General features: G+C 38.8%; 1 protein-coding gene across 2 annotated transcripts in view; it reads left to right on the top strand.

Annotated features, from left to right (window-relative positions):
• Positions 1-12,792, top strand: part of LOC121737913 (equilibrative nucleoside transporter 3) — a 48,395-nt gene that overhangs the window by 19,495 nt on the left and 16,108 nt on the right. Inside the window, exon 1 of one of the 2 annotated variants that reach the window (XM_042129646.1) lies at positions 12,050-12,100. The exons of the other annotated variant lie outside the window; for it this stretch is intronic. The gene's annotated coding sequence lies outside the window, so the exon portion shown is untranslated. Of the gene's footprint in view, positions 1-12,049; positions 12,101-12,792 lie in introns of those variants that run through there. 2 annotated transcript variants of the gene reach the window in all.

Here is a 12,792-nt window from a genome sequence, read left to right as displayed (position 1 = left end):
CTCCTAGTCTCATCAATCAAGTCAACAGCAAGCTTGTTGCTCAAATAACATATTATTATAGAAGTTTTTTCAACAATTATATTTACTTATAACTCAAGCAGTAGACCATCGTCTATCTGCCCAAAATATGCGCAATTGATTTTAACCATACCTTACAAAAACGTACATCTAAATATATTTCCAATAGCGTCATGATTGCCACGATGATGACATCGGATGAGGTATTCTTTATTTCTGGCTACTCGTAATTGCCACTTTTGTAAGTGATTGTATTATACAGGTCAATCGCTTTGTTCTATTTACGGTACAAATGTATTTATTGGTCGCGCTGATAATGGTACAATCGGGTGAGGAAGTGCGTTTGGGATTTCTTTGTGTAAGAATATGTAGTGGAGAAAGGCCTTGTCCTGAGTAAGGACGTGACCCCATCCCAGGCAGATATTATAACTAGAGGACTCCCGCAACTCCGTTTATCGCGCGGGGATCGTACATTTTTGGGGATAAAAGAATCCTATGTCCTTCCCCGGGACTCAAAGCAAAACCGGTTCAGCAGTTAGGGCATACTTTCGCACTTATAATATTAATTATTACTAGTATAGCTTATATTTCTGTTTGAAAACGTAATCGACATCGACAATCTTGAAAATGCAGTAAAGACTTTGGGGCCCTATAAAATTAATTTTATTTTTATAGGGCCCCAAAGTCTTTACTGCATTTTCAAGATTTACTTACTAAGGGTTTTGTTTTGTGGTAAGTGGTAACTCCATTCATTCCCGACTACATCGGAATGCCTCACCAATGTCGTCGTTGATAGCGGGCTCCACACTCGCGGCGTGAATTGCGGCTGCGATTCACGGGCGCTACGCGCCATGAACACTTCGCGGATAAACACGGCCCCTACACTCGCAATCTTTGCATTTACATTCGCGCATTTGAGTAAAATGGACGTTGAAGTCATTGTTGCTGCTGCTCGACATAGTGTGCTTATCAGAATGTCGCGTCTCGCGGGCCAAAAAACCGCGAAAGCCGCGAAGCGCGAACACAAAGCCGCAAAACCCTCCACACTCGCGGCTCGCGGCCTTCGCGGGCTTTCGCGCCGCGAATGTGGAGCCCGCAGATGATTCACGAGTCATAAGTCATAATACAGATAGAGGTTAATATGTCCATTGTTGTCACTTTGTATGCATGTTGTGATGGCTCTACGACCTACGCACACAAATAAGTACTTGATACTAAATAGTAAATACTAATGTAGCAACGATGCGTTTGTAACAATTGTATGTCTTCAAACCGATCAACAATAATTGAAGTTCGATTTAAGGCCCTAATTCTACTATTAAATTGCAATAACAAAGCTTCGCTCCTAGTTTGATCCAGTTCGTTTAATAACGAACACCGAAATAGTACATTACGCACCAAGGGAGGAAAAGTATTTTCTCACCTTCGGGCGGAAAACGTCAACTTTCGTCCCGCTGCGCTTACCGATGTTGGCGCCGTTTTTCGCCTCCGTCGAGGAGAAAAATAGTATACCCACCATGGCTAATTATGTATTCTGTGACCATGGGCAGTAAATAAGAAAGCCTCAGATCACATGTTTGCCTCGGCCAACAATTACATGTGATCTGAGACATTTCTTATTTAGTGCCCTAGGTGCGTAATGTACTATTTCATGCCAACGTCACACGACTCACAACAACACATTTGACCTTTCATGTGAATACCAATTTGTTGTTTGATAGGAAACGGACTAAATCTATCAAGGAATGAAGCATCAATTGCACCTAAAATACCACAGAATTGAAATACAGAAATGAGCACCATTTATCCATCCACGTCCATTGAAAATGCAAATCCATCTTTGTCGAATCTTGATTCAAGAGGACTGGATTAAAATACAAGTGGATCAAATCGTAGCATCTAATTGACTTTAATGGAATGAAGCATCTTCGCTAGGGTTGCCACTTGTCAAGTTCTGATATGAGCCGACTGACTTTTTTTGAAAAAAACAGAAACTCTACCTTTCAGTGACGTAAGCGTTCCTAAAATCCTTCCTATATCGTTTTTTTTTATTAAATAAGGGGGCAAACGAGCAAACGGGTCACCTGATGGTAAGCAACTACCGTCGCCCATGGACACTCGCAACATCAGAAGAGCTGCAGGTGCGTTGCCGGCCTTTTAAGAGGGAATACGCTCTTTTCTTGAAGGTTTGCAGGTCGTATCGGTCCGGAAATACTGCTGGTGACAGTTCATTCCAGAGTTTTACAGTGCGCGGCAGAAAGTTACGCGAAAAGCGCACTGTGGAAGACTGCCACTCATCAAGGTGATGAGAATAGTATGTTTTTCGCGTGGGACGATAGCGAAAAGTTGCAGGTGGTATGATTCCGAACAATTCCTCAGAGCACTCCCCGTGATACAACCGATAGAGGATGCAGAGTGAAGCTACATCTCGGCGTAATTCCAGGGGGTCCAAGCTGTTTGAAACACTATGGCAGTCAACAATTCGAGCAGCCCTTCGTTGGATACGATCCAGAGGGAGCAGTTGGTATTTTGGCGCCCCTGCCCAGAGATGAGAACAATATTCCATATGAGGCCGAACCTGCGCCTTGTAGAGTTGTAGGCGTTGGTCCGGGCTGAAGTACTGTCTCGCTCTGTTAAGAACACCAAGCTTCTTCGAGGCTAATTTGGCCTTACCCTCAAGATGATATCCGAACTGGACTGGTTTCCATTGACAGTAGTCGCAGAAGTGATTTTGTAGTGCTCAAGTGTGTGCAATACACAAGAGCACTCTCTTCATGTACTCTCATAAGTCATAACCCAGTAGGATGATTGAGTGACACTAAAGCCTAGACAATGTCATCCAAGAAGCATTATGCATGTGGCTAAAATCACGTTATTTTGACTCAACTGCTTTTTAGCAACGCCCGGCGTCCTTATCGACTTGCTAAAATATTTTGACTCGCCGAATAGTCGAGTACTTTTATGTTTTTATAGGTAACAAGGATTCCTCAGGGTTGATATCTGTTATGTCTATGCTGTATGTCTACGGTGGTATATGGGACACACAGAGATATAGACTACGGAGCAGTAGCAGGAGGGCACAAGTGAAAGACTCGAGAGCGTTGGACCAACTGTTTATTGAAATAATATTTTACTTATTCTAAGCTCCGTTCATGCGTCACATCTTACATACACAATTGCAACTCGCACGCGTCAGCATTCACACACTTACAAACAGGGTTCAAAGTACAGACCCCACAATATCTATCAACCCTGAGCAATCCTTGTTCTTTTCTTATTGCATCTCGCTATCTCGGCAGGGGTAATACTTCCTAGTTCCTACCTGTACGATATTATGTCGATGGGAGCGTTCGTGCATGTAAGTTTGTTGCTTTTCCACACAAAACTTATTCACGAATTTTGATGAAATTTCCGGTGATGGTAGACATTTCTCATCACGAAACAATGTTATATTTCCGTGAATTTAACGGACAGAGTCGCGGGCAGAAGTTCGTAATAACTCGATTCGCAGCTCTCACTCAAAACACTACTAAATCAATATACGTTGATCGAACTCACCGCAATTGCATCAACTCGCAAACAGAATTAGCACCAAGTTCCAACTTCCAGTAACTGTATTGTCTACGTGATACGTCCACGGTTCATACTAATAAATGTTGGTCTGTAGTTTGTCTATCTTGAAAGACTGTACAGATTTTGATAAATACTCTACAGCGGGGCTAAAATGGTCGCTTTGAAGAATCATGACATGAATCATAATATGATTCATTTTTCTAAAATCGCATAATGCAACTCTGCTTGCAATTCATTTCTGTATTTTTGTACTGATTTGACATTTGTCAGTTTGACAGTTTTGACAATTCATTTGCTGAATTGATTGAGAGGAATTGCTAAATGTGACCACTTTAGCCCCGCTGTACAGATTTTAATAAATACTAAGGGTAAGGCCAAGTTAGCCTCGAAGAAGCTTGGTGTTCTGAACAGAGGGAGACAATTCTTCAGTCCGTACCGGCGCCTACAACTCTACAAGGCGCAGGATCGACCTCATATGGAATATTGTTCTCATCTCTGGACAGGGGCGGCAAAATACCAACTGCTCCCTCTGGATCGTATCCAACGAAGGGCCGCTCGAATCGTTGACTGCCATGGTGTTTCAAACAGCTTGGACTCCTTGGAATTACGCCGAGATGTAGCTTCACTCTGCATCTTCTATCGGTTGTATCACGGGGAGTGGTGATTTTTAACTAGACACAGGGCTTGAAGGGCGAGTCTCAAAAGTGTCGATGACCTAAAGAAGTTTTGAGGTCCTGAATAAAAAGTTGTTGGACCCAACATCTTGTTATTCAGGGTTTCATTTCATTTCCTCTCTTTTCACCTTATTTCTTTTCTCTGTCTTACTTAACCTTTCTTACTACTAAATCAGTAATTCCAAGGCGTAAGGCTTACATTGTTCCTCAGAAAGTTACGGTCAAAGGGTGCTTGTTCCGAACTTCAACAATTTATGTATTTAGGTAACCCAGGTTAACGTTTGTTTACGATGTGACGTCACAAAATACTAATCGATGCTTGAACATGCGGTGCTGATGAATAATTTATAAAATCGAGTGCTTTTAAATTGCCTGCAATTCATAATGTTGGGAATACACGTCAACTTATTTAAAAAAAATAATATATTGAGTAGATGCAAGAAGTAAAATTTTTATCTTTTGAAACCCAAATATGCTATTTTTCAAAATGAAAAAAATTCAAAAAAGGTATACAATTTCGCTGTGCAGCTCGTCTTATCAATTTTCGATCAGTTCACATATCCAGAGTTCCTGACACGACCTTAACATTCATAAATCATAACCATCCCCAAAAAAGTGCACAGCTGAAAAGTTTTCACTTCAAAGTACGTTTACTTAATCTGTAATCCTAAGTAATTCCTCATAGGAAAACATTTTCAAGTTGTAATACGTAGCATTCTTCGTTTAGTAAACCTATCCGTCTTGTAGACATATGATAGTGAAGCCCTATATTAGGATGTCTAGTTCAAATGAAGTGTATAAGTTTTACAGGTGAAAAACGGTGGCTTGGCTTTTTAGGGTTTAGCTGAACATGTGCAAAGGGCATTTACAGGGCTGCCTTTGGTACCTTTCTGGGGTCCAATTCTGGTATTTGACTAAAGTACTTTTAACTCTTAGAATGATAATCTCTAACTTTTAATACCTAAGTTCGAAATGATAATACTATCACTCAGTTCTCATCGAACATTCAAAATATGATAATGGATGATCCATATTCTAGAAAAATCTTTGTATTAAAAATGTTGGAATATGAAAAGTCGGCAGGGGGCCAATGACCGCTACAGCCAGGTTACGGCGTGTTGCGTCTAGTCTATTCGCATAATTTTTAAACAGCGTAATGGCCAGCTCCTTTGACCGGGTTCTTATGCCTTTTTTGACATTGCTAAAGTCACTGCCAACTTAACTTGGAATTTAGACACAGTAAAGCAGATAGAAATAATATGTCCTTATCTATCTTTTCTGAGAAAAAGCGATAGCGTTTATCAGAAATTTCGTGACCTCTTCCATTTAACTCAATAATGAGGGTAGATCTAGAACAATCCTTAAACTCAATAATTGAATGTTGGCAGCTCTGCAGGCTTCAAGTTTCCTCATTATTCTCACATTGTAGAGATGTAGCTAATCTACTCTAAAGTTTAAAACCGTAAGCTAAAGCTAATTAATATACTTACAAAGATTGAGACAGAACTATTCCCTATCTTTGTCGAACACGTCGGAAAAGTTATATGGCGGACAATGATAGCAATATTGATTAGCTAGACCTATCGTAGCTTATGTTCTAAAATATAACCCAGTATACTGGCCAGTGCTCACTAGTCACGACACCATGTATTCGACGTCATATTGTATGGTAAGACAAGTCTCACGTACTAGAAGCGTATGACATATTTGAAATAATAGTATCGTAATAAAGTCATATACTTACATCAATGAACTGGATGAAATATTTTGGAACATATTAATTACAGTACGGCGTCGATTCTTGACGTCATGACTGATGATACTGGGAAATATTTCAGAACCTACCATATTTCTTCGTTTATTAACATGACATTTAGCACATTAGGCAGTAGAATTGTCTTTTTCTTATCCTACATCTCACTAATTTTAATACCTTTTCCGAGAAATATGCCAGCTCTATTTTTTTTCTCTACATTATATTTGTTTACTTTGTGATAACTTAAAAAAATATATTCTATGCGCCCACAGACGTAAAAAAAGTACGGACGTAACCTTCTCTAATCACGAGTGAAGCCTAGTTATGGCCGCCCGTGTAGGACGTGTGCGTGATATGAGGGTTGCCATATAAATCATAAATTTCCCTACTTTTAAATTTTGTAAACTCAGACAAGTTAAATGTATTTTTTATACTTAATCATATTTTTATGTTTTTTTCGCTTCAGAAATGTAAGCGGTTGTTAAAGATGTCATAATGAAAATATTATTTTTATGACACTATAGATAGAAAAAAAACACATATTACGTACAGAGAAGTATATTATTTACATAACATTATAAGTAATAATGATTATGTACAAACATTTACAATAATAAAATTATTACTAGCTATTTGACCGAGCTTTGCTCGGTATTCGATAAAACACGAATAAAATGACATTTTCTAAAAATAATTCCTAGCTAGACAGATTTATCGCCCCCGAAACCTATATAAGAAACCTGTATACGAAAAGATATAAGATACTTAAGTCCCGTAACCCGTTTCATCAAACAATCAAGTAATGTTAAATAAATAATGGCTTGTTAAATCAGTTAACGGCCTGTTAGAGCTATCGAGAGTTCTACCATGCGCTAACGTCAAATCAAATCACCTAACATGGTGTTAAATTTATTCCTGGTCTAGAGGTCCATTCAATATTTTCATTCCTACTAGGTCTCAATGACGCTCGGGTGACTACACCAATAGCCCCTTCCCTCCCCTACTACTGAAGGAAATCTAAGACAACAATTTTATCTATGGACGCTTCACACCACGTCAGTCTGACCCCGTGCTAAGTACCTGAAGGACTTGTGTTACGGGTACCAGACAACGGAAATATATTTAATACTGTTATACTATACATATATTTAAGATTTTTATTATATGATACACATATTTAATACACACTCATGACCCAGGAACTTTGAAAACTTTTTGTTCCGTCGGCAGGATTCGAACCCGCGACTCCCGGCTTGAGCCACCGACAGCCCACCCACTGAGCCACAGAGGTCGTCAAACAACAGTTATATCCACTTTTGTAAATTAAGAAATTAATAGGGGTGTAGACTATTTTTAGGAAATATATTTATTTTACAGATGTACCATCAAGGAAGTTGCAACTGACAGACCAACGTTATTTGGTCGAATACTTATGTCAATTCAATGTTAATTGTGATCTGTCGGCTGGGTTTGACGTAACGCAACCAAACTACTTATGTCCCCGATTTGCATAGGAATCAACTTCTCTGATAGTACATAAGTATTTTGTTACACCTAAAAATATGTATAAAAAATAAATACACTCTTATTTCAATAAAAAAAATCACTTATTAAATATAAAAAATATTATAAAGTTATGAAGTAAAATATGTCCATTTTCGGTAATTCTATAATACAAACTCTCAAAAAAACAATAATTTGTATTAGATTTCGTTTACTGTCTACACCCCTATTATTGTATTCCTGCCTAATTACTGGTCAATAGTATGCTAAATACTTACATGACACTTATAAAAGACAATAAAATTAATTATTTGATTATTTAAAAATAATTTAAAATTTCCCCGGTTTGTGGAAAATTTCCCCACTTTGTTATGGACATTACTGACCTGTTGAAGTTGAATTAATATTTACATTATTTTATCAAAATACTTTAAAAATATGTTATCTTACCTATGAAATAATATTCCTTGATGTTTTTTGTGTAAGGTTGTATTGTTCTTGCACCATTTTACAACACAAAATGGCATATTTATTTTTATTTATGAATGACAAAGATGTGTCACCGCGATGCAGTCTAATTGCGTAATGGCGGTACGATCGGCTTATTACAGTGCGAGTGTTTGTGCAAGATGTGTACATATGATCGCCTGGGCTTATTAAGGGTGCTTCACTCATTTCTTAATGGCGATCCGTCCGTATTTTTTTTACGTCCGTGTATGCGCCATGTTTTTATACCAGCACCAGATAGGTCACGACTCACGTGTTTAGTTGCATATTATTAACTGGTATTAGGAGTTTAAGTGATACAGCACAACATATAAACCGCGATTGAAAATGAAGTGACAGATGTTTTAGTCTAAGGGCCATAATATCGTATTTTGCATACTCGATGTGAACTGAGTATGAAGTATATAATATCACTTCGAAGTAATAAATAGTTGGAGATTATTTTACTAAGTGGTTTTCCGATGAATCTAGTCAGTGTCTTCATAATCGTTCAATTTTTTTTCAAGTTGACAGAATGCAGTGCGAGAATTTTTCACATAGCTCCTAGACTAGAGAGGTTAATGACCTCTTTTAATTATTTTGGCTATATCAAGATTCAATACTCTAGCCTTTTACATTCCAGCAATAAAGACATTTGAATTTGAATAGGAAAGATTAAATATAAACTGATGACAGTCACCACGTGGGTAGAAAACAGGCAATGACCACTAAATGTCGAATATGGATGAATTGATTGCCACAATAAAAACCGACGCATCGATACCAAATACCAATTATTCGCCAACTGCGACACCTATATTTCAGTTTCATACGGGCTATTTTATTCCGGTTCCACTGGGATATACAAGTTTTCCTATTCATTTTGATATTTAATCCAAAGTAAAGAAGAGTTTATTTGTTGTTTTTTTCTTTTCGTTGATATAAAAGAGGGCGCTAGTTTCTTCGTTAGTAGCTATCTTTTTTTTTAAATAAAAGTTTGTGAAACTATATGGCGACAATTTTGTTAGAACAATTTTAAGTTCAGCTTTAATTAATATTATATATTCTACTCTTTATGGTTAATTTTTAGAAAATGTCATTTAATTCGTGTTATATCCAATACCGAGCAAAGCTCGGTCAAATAGCTAGTCTACTTAATACGTGTAAACCAGCCATTCGTGACTCGTGGGGCAGATGTAGCACATAACTTGATAGTCCTGACTTCGGGGTTTTGACTATGTTACGAGTATGTTGTACACCACGTGGCTTATCACAAAGGCGTCCCAAATATTTATACAGGGCCATCAAAGCGCGCATACTTGCCATAATCCCAACATCCTGTAACATATTATGACTGAACTCAGTATTATTATATGGAACGTAGATACCTACTTGCTGGTAGAGTATATTAACAATTATAATATTTCCGCAGCGTATTTATTATTTAAGAGCGTCCGTGGCCTATTGGGTAGACCTTTGGTTGGCACTCGAGGTTTGCAGGTTTAATCCTGGGTGGAGGCGTGTACCAATGAGACCTTTTAGATCTCAAGTACATAATACGGACGCTGGTACGGTGAAGGAAAACATCGTGAGGAAACTGGTTGGTCCCAGACGTATAGACTACTAGACGATGCTTGCAACTCCGTTGCGACAAAATTCGTTTACCGCGTGAGAACCATTCATTTTCTCGGAATGAAAGGTATACTATGTCCTTTCCCGTGACTCAAAGTACCAAATTTCAGCGAAAGATTGACTGGTTTGGGCGTGAAGAGGTGACACATAGAGTACACACAATAATTTCGAACAAAATTCCGAAATATAACAACTATGACCAGCGGGGCTAAAATGGTCGCTTTGAAGAATCATGACTTGAATCATAATATGATTCATTTTTCTAAAATCGCAAAATGCAACTCTGCTTGCAATTGATTTCTGTATTTTTGTACTGATTTGACATTTGTCAGTTTGACAGTTTTGACAATTCATTTGCTGAATTGATTGAGAGGAATTGCTAAATGTGACCATTTTAGCCCTGCAGACCCTACTCGTTCGTTAACGTTTGTATTTGCCCATCATTGGCCAACATGTACCATCGAGGAAATTGATTCCTATGCATTTGAGAGACCAACGTCATTTGGTCGATCATGTCAATTCAATGTTAATTGTGATCTGTCGGCTGGGTTTGACGTATTGGGACCAAACTACGTAGGTCCCCCATTTGCATAGGAATCAACTTCTCTGATAGTTCATAATGTTTTCTCCCTCATAATCGCCTAAGCAAATCCCATAAAACAAAATTCACTCCTTTAATAAGTCTAGAATTTATTCAGTGAAGCACGCGTATATATCGAGTATATTACCCGCATACGGATCGCTACCAAAGTTTATTGGCCTTCCAAAATATACGAGTTGTTAACCTTTTGACCTTACTGTATTAGTTAGATGAGTTATTAGTTAGGTCCACGAATTTAGGCCCTAGGTCTTTTATTATAGTATGACCTATGTGAAATATTATGAAAATCCAACATAAACGTCTAATTCGACAGAGGAAGAATATGGTAATATGAACGTCAATTACATACAAACTTGTAGAGTGGGAAACTCTACATAAAACTTTACGGTGCGAACTCGCAAGTCAGTTACGCCAAAATTAGTTTATAGCGGGGAACCGTACATTTTTCCGTACCCGAATATTAAAGTATCTCCAATCTCCATACCAAATTTTAGCAAAATCGGTTCAGTGATTTGGGCGTGAAGAGACAGACACACTGTCGCATTTATAATCTTAGTACGGATGGTCTCTTCCTAGCACATTTTATGGTGTTTTGGTGGGATTTTAAGTTACATCATATTGTTGGATCGCCCCAAATGCAGCTATCTTATCATCGACTTGATAAGTGTTTGGTAAGAGATGATTCTTTGTGACTCACAGGTCACAGTTCAAACGTTGATGTTGTTTGAAAACAATGACTGTGGTTTTATGTGATGAATGACGATGTAATTGGAAATTATTGGGTCCTCACCTTCCATGAAGTTCTAGAATCTAATAAACACCGCTATAAGTTTTTCGAAAATGTCATAGTTTTGCCATAGTTTAAAAACTTGCAAATTACTATGTGGTTCAATTAACGAAACAAGCCACAAATCTATGTTCAATGTCTATCGCTCGTCTCGTGGTTTGAAACGTGGGACCTAGGACATCAAGCTATCTGTTTTATAACTACGAAGAATCATAGAAATAACATGACATTAGAACCAGTTTTGCGCAACTGGGCAGTAGTCTTTTTTTTTTTAATGAATAAGGGGGCAAACGAGCAAACGGGTCACCTGATGGAAAACAACTTCCGTCGCCCATGGACACTCGCAGCATCAGAAGAGCCGTAAGTGCGTTGCCGGCCTTTTAAGAGGGAATAGGGTAATACGGGAGGGGAGGGTAGGGAAGGAAAGGGAATAGTTGAGGGTAGGGAAGGGAATAGGGTAGGGGTTAAGGGATTGGGCCTCCGGTAAACTCACTCACTCGGAGAAACACAGCGCAAGCGCTGTTTCACGCCGGTTTTCTGTGAGAACGTGGTATTTATCCGTTCGAGCCGGCCCATTCGTGCCGAAGCATGGCTCTCCCACGTATAAAGAGTCTAGAGTCCTACTCCTCCTATTTTCTTCTGATTAATTTCTGTGCGCTTCCCGAGACAGCATGTTCCTCGGGCTCCCTGAGATCATATCAAAGGGTTTTCGTGGTTGGATACCGTTGTCGATCCTGGTGACACAGGAGATACAGTGGTGGGAATGTGTGGTGGGCCAACGCCCGTTAAAAAAATGTAGAGTCTAGTGCAGTTGATGTTACAACTTTTTTTAAAACCATTTAGTACTCTATGTTTCACAAAGTTAAAGATAAAAAAGAGTATTTTATCTATGGCTACGGCCAATGGCTTGTCCACTCGAGCGTACCAATTAAAATGTAATTAATATGCGATAAGTTACGATTCCATACGGTCATGGTATTGTTACCATAAGCTACTGCGTTTGTGGTCTAAATAGGCGCCATTTTGGTTCCAAAGACTTTCTGAATTTAAAAAGTGGACAGTGAAAAAATGTGAGATATTTTAACCTATAACATTTTTTCAAGGTTTTTGTGCTGAAAGTATTCTTGAAATTTAAAGTATTTCGACAAAAAGGTGTATAGGGACGGTGCAAGGAAGTCATCAGGGTCTACGTTTTATTTTGGTTGGTGAACAAATTTTTATAGGAGAATTTTAAATAAGAATAACTGATCTCTATTTGATGCTATCCTCTTTTGTCGCGCCTAAATTTAAACGCACACTCGTATAAAGTAAATGACTTATGAACCCGATACTTAAAACTTGAAAACTTCAGGAAACAGAAAACTTCTCCTTCCTCCCTTTTCAAGTTCCCATGCAAGTGCTAATACCCATATTTTTTTTTAATGAAATAAATGAGCAAACGGGTCACCTGATGGAAAGCAGCTTCCGTCGCCCATGGACACTCGCAGCATCAGAAGAGCTGCAGGTGCGTTGCCGGCCTTTTATTAGAGGGAATAGGGTAATAGGGGAGGGTAGCGATGGGAAGGGAAGGGAATAGGGGAGGGTAGGGAAGGGAAAAGGGTAGGGGATTGGGCCTCCGGTAAACCCACTCACTCGGCGAAACACAGCGCAAGCGCTGTTTCACGCCGGTTTTCTGTGAGAACGTGGTATTTCTCCGGTTGAGCCGGCCCATTCGTGCCGAAGCATGGCTCTCCCACGTATAAAATGTGGTATGTATTACTAT

Source organism: Aricia agestis, chromosome 21, assembly GCF_905147365.1.
Source record: "Aricia agestis chromosome 21, ilAriAges1.1, whole genome shotgun sequence".
Lineage (NCBI taxonomy): Eukaryota > Metazoa > Arthropoda > Insecta > Lepidoptera > Lycaenidae > Aricia > Aricia agestis.
This window is presented reverse-complemented; position numbering and strand designations above follow the sequence as displayed.